This window comes from Fulmarus glacialis, unplaced genomic scaffold, assembly GCF_000690835.1.
Source record: "Fulmarus glacialis isolate BGI_N327 unplaced genomic scaffold, ASM69083v1 scaffold251, whole genome shotgun sequence".
NCBI classification, from domain to species: Eukaryota; Metazoa; Chordata; class Aves; order Procellariiformes; family Procellariidae; genus Fulmarus; species Fulmarus glacialis.
In genome coordinates this window covers 43,086-47,970 of record NW_009190632.1, presented here as the reverse complement: position 1 = coordinate 47,970, position 4,885 = coordinate 43,086, and the positions used below count along the sequence as shown (strand labels likewise).

Below are 4,885 nucleotides of genomic sequence, written 5' to 3'. Positions count from 1 at the left end.
CTTTAATGTGTTGGAGCCTTGAACTCTGTTTCAGATGGATTATAGAGAAATCGTATTAATGAATTGGCCTGAAGTCTGAGCAGCCTCATTTTTCAGGAACACAAGTACAAATCGGCAAATTGTACACTGAAAACAGCATGTTGCTCTGCGCCCCGGGGCGGGGTGATGGCCACCTCCTCCACACGTGTCCGGCTTGCTGAGGGCGCTGCCCTCCTTGAGCCCAGCAGCCAGGTCCATAGCGATGGCACGGGCTGCACGTGCCTACGGACAGCCCAGGTCTGAACCTGCACCCACCGGCTCCGGAGCGTTACCCTATACATCCACCTCTATATCACATAGGGATATTCCTGCAAAAGATCCCCAAATTCCTCTCCCTGATTGCTCCCCTACCAGCCCTCTGTCAGCCTCTGAGCAGTGCGGGGCTAGCACTTTGATGGTTTCTAAAAAATGGGAAATTTTGGTGGGCTGCTATTTTTTTCTTCTTTTTTTGAACAAAAGCACAGGATTACAGCCCCCGCTTCGCAGTTTGCAGCGTACCAGCAGGGAAGGAGCCAAGCGCAGTGTATGGAACCACCATCCCAGCGCGTCCCTCTTATGGACGCTCACAATGCCGGTATTCAGGCAGCCCTTTGACTTCTAAAAGGCCTTTTGAGAGGGGAAATTTTTGTGGTTCTTCCTGGCAAATTCCACTAAAAAGACGTTAGCAATGAGAAGAGGAGCCACGGCTGACATTTTAGTATTTTGTTTATTTCCAGGCAACTCCAGCTAGATTCACCCCAAGGCTCTGGGGTTTCAGCCTACACCCTACAACTTCCATTCCCCTTTTAATCTGAGCACGGTCTTTGGCTGCATCCTCAAGCGATCACCGCGACAGTCCTGCATCTGCAGCAGATTGCCAGGTTAATGCTTCATCCCCATCATTTGTCATTGCGCAGATGAATAAATGGCCGAGAAAGCTCGTTGGGGATTTTTTCTGGTCGTTGCTGTGCCATGAGACTAGTTTGTTCTCCCTGTATGTAGGGAGAGAGGGTTCAGTTGGTGGTACATTAAACTTTTCTCTTCTCTGAGGTGTTTTTGAGCAAGTGCCCATCATCTTCAGGTAAGGAGATCGGGGCCGGAGGGTGGCAGGTTGGGCTTTTGCTCAGCACCGCAAGCACGACCTGTTACAGCCTGGTTGGGATTTCTACCAAATACACAAGCCCCCGACTGGAAGAAGAAAGTGGTTTTGTGTCGCTTTGGATCGCAGTCTGTAATGAAATCATATTGGCTGGTGAGGCAGTTATAAAAATGCATTAGCAGGCAGTAAGTGAAGAAAGCAAAGTTTGACAGACAAAATTTCCATATGTTTGAACAGAGTAGCTTGCCAAAGCTTCGTAATTTGCAGTGATTGCATCCAAAACATTAAACCTTATTGTAGGAACAGAATCAAATTGTTTTCCAGACACACTTTTAAAAACCATGTAGCACTACATATTTTCTTTCTTCTTTTTGTTCTTTTTTTTTTCTCTTTTTTTGTGAAGGTTGTATGAGAATAGCAGCAGTGTTTCAATTTTTTGGAGTTTGCTTCTGATCCTAGTTGAGATGCCGTGCTATTTTTAAAAAGAGAGGGAGAAGAAGAGGATGTGAAAAACCCAAACCACCACTATTTGGAAATATTTTCATTTCATTGAATATGTGAGGGGTTTTTTTCCCCCAAAATACTACATGTTCCAGATATTACTGTGAAATTGCATCGATCTGGGCTGTTATAATCACCAGCTCTTTGTTCCAACTGGAAATCCTAAACTTGGGTTTAACTTTAATATCTCTAGTCTTGGCACTGGGCTGAAATAGCGAAGCAGTTCCTGGCCCTGTATCAGGGGGACACGTTACAGCCCACTGATTTGTTCCCAGTGTTCAGGAATCCCAGCGCAGAGAAACTAAATGGGAGACTGTCCCTGCTGTGTTTTGTTAAATCAGTTATTTTAACCAGGGGAGTAATTTAGCAATCCTAACGGCTAAGAGCATGACAAGTATTCCTACCAGCAGCAGGTTTTTAATAGGATGGTGAACGCAATTCTTGCTTTTACTATTTTCAGCCAGCAGGATTTGAAGCTGTTCAGGGTTGCTGTAACAAGATGATGGCTGTGATGTGCCATGGAGCAGGAGCCAGATGGCAACCAAATTGTATGGTATTAGAACACCTCGACTGTTGCCATCATGATTTTTTTTCTCCAAAAAGCAAATGTCAGCACTGGTGCAGGGTGTTTCGGTGGTGTTTCGGTGAGGTTTGGAGCGGAGGAGTGGATGGCTCGGACTCCACCAATACATTGTTTACCAATACAAACAATATGGCAATAGCATGTTTTCCTTAAACTGTCCTTTATAATTTTCTGGTGTTTTTTCCCCTCGTGATATGTGTTTAATACTGTCACCTTTTGGGTAAGAGAGTTTCACGCACTTCTTAAAAACACTGAAAAATAGTTTAGCCTTCTTAGGCACACGGTCTGTGGAAAACAGGCGCTGGTTTCATCCTGATGGATGTATACATTTCAGACAACACTTGAAAGAAGTTACAGTCTAAAGCAAGTAAAGGAAATAAACTCAGACATTTGGCTAATTTATGGGTTCTTATTTAACGAAGGACGCAGCAGATCCTGATTTGATACTGTGTTATTCAGAACCGCAATTGATTGTAATAAATACTAAAGTGCTTCTCACCTACCTGGGCTTCCTCGCAACATGTTGGCAACATCCAGGCTATGCAGTGTAGCCCTGTAAGGGCTTTCTTTGGATGGCAAGATGTATCTTCCACCAGGGGATACTAAAATGGCAACAAAACCCATCTAGAACAAAATGTAAAACAACTAATGAGCTGTGGATGCTGATTGCCAACATAGCTGAGAAAAAATTCCTGTTTGAAGAGAGGTGGGGCTGTAAAACAAATTATTTCTGAACAGGAATTTTGGAGTCTTTCAACAACTAAAATAACTAAAAATTCACCTTGTGTAGCAGGGGGTAACCTACATGGTAAAGCAGGATGGGCCTTTCTCTGACTTCGCTCCTTCTCGTTTTCAGCCCAGTGGCTTTTTTTCAATCATGGACATAATACAACCAGCTGTGGTTTGATTTAATTGACGTTTTCAGCCACAAAAAAAAGCCAGGATGGATATGGTAGGCAGTCTTTCACCTTGGGATTTGAATTTACTGCTTGGGCTCTACAGAAGTTTGCACAGTATTTCATCAACTCTCATGAAAATTCTACGCTACCAGACCTCATTGTGTCCCACTCCACACACTAATTTCCAGGAAAAGTATGGGTTTAATTTATGTTAAGATATTATCAGAAGTTCTGGGTATTTCTGTGGTACTCTGGCTTAAGTTCTATAAAATGCTTCATTAAAAAGGAACATAAAACGCAGCAAGTGTTTGACAAATTCTCACGGATGGGAAGGCAGCTTATTCACATACTTTGATTTTCACAAGTACTAAAGTCAAGTGGCTAATAGGGTTCAACTGAAATGTGCGCGCACATCCTCACCCGATACTTCTGAACCTTCTCATCCTCTTTTTCGGAGCCCTTTCCATTAGCTTATCCTTTAATTAATTTCTGCCCCAAATGTTGAAGCTCTGGTGCAGCCTTCCTTCTCTCTGGTTCTCCTTTCCTTGTGATGTGGGGTATTTCTTCAACTCTTTGAAAAGAGTCGAACCGGGTTCGCGCCTTGCCTGCCTGTGCTTGGGGACTGCTGGCTGCTGAGGGTTGTAAAATAAATAGTAACAGGCGAGGATTTTGGCGTGGTTCAGCCGACAGTATCGGGAATTAATGAGAGTCTGGGACACGGCTTGCAATTAGTCAATGGCAGTCTTAAATTATTGATAAAAGGTTTTGACAGTCCGGCTAGGGAAACATTGATGCTGCATTTGTCTTCCGAAGGTGGTGTGGTGAAATAAAATGTCTTCTGCTGGCACGTGGAGGTGATTTTGGTGGCTGGTGGGACAAAAAAGTGTCTTCTCGGCACTCATGTCCAAACCACTGTGGCAGTGAGTGTTTTCTTGATGGCGAGATGCTTACCAGCACCCCTGCCCTCCGGGAGCCCTGAGATTACGAAGCCTGAGGTTGTGAAATGACGTGTCAGGAGAAGAGATTTGCTCCACTGTGGTCGGTGACCGGTGGTGTTGGAAGGTGTGGAGGGGCAGGAGGATTGGATATAAGTAGATAAGTGGGTATGTCTCTTCTTGGGGTTTCGTTAAGCCTTTTTTAGGACAAGATATGCTATTCCCAGGTGACAGCCAAGATGTGCATATTCTTGTCCGCTTGGATAAAGACCTATCTTTAGGATACCCTTTGTCTGTTTGGGGTCGTGGTCAAAGGTGTAGGTGTCACGCAGCCTTAAAGCCATTTGCACCTTTGAAAAGAAACAAAGATTTGAGTCCAGGTCTCCACCATGTAAAGCAGGACCTTACTGGATCCCATAGCTTTTATATTTCATCAGTCGTGTCTCTGCATTAGCCCCCGAGACCATTTGGTACCTGTTAGACTTCTGGCTTTCAGAAGAGCATTATTGTACGTTTTCACTGACACGACATATCACGTATATACATGCACGCACAAGTAAAGTAAAGCTGTAGCTTATCAAGCCCAAATCTTAACTTGATGTTTTCCAAATGGAGTCTTTTTCTTTTTTCTTTTTTTTTTTATTTAATTTTCTATATATAGTATTGGTGGCATAATGCAAACAAAAAACTTCCTTCGTCAAATGCACTGCTGGAATGCTTAATTTGCATCAGTCAGACCACTACAGCTGGTTATCTCTGCCACGTCCATGTGCTGTCGCTTGTGCAATATGCCATCCGCTGACGCCGAGAGCCAGGCTGGTGCTGGCGCAGCCCAGAGCTGGGATGGGGA

The 4,885-nt window shown here is 44.1% G+C and overlaps 1 protein-coding gene across 1 annotated transcript in view; it reads left to right on the top strand.

The window, feature by feature from the left end:
• Positions 1-4,885, top strand: part of LOC104082695 (protein TANC2) — a gene marked incomplete at both ends in the record, with an annotated part of 73,623 nt that overhangs the window by 26,685 nt on the left and 42,053 nt on the right. The window lies entirely within an intron of this gene.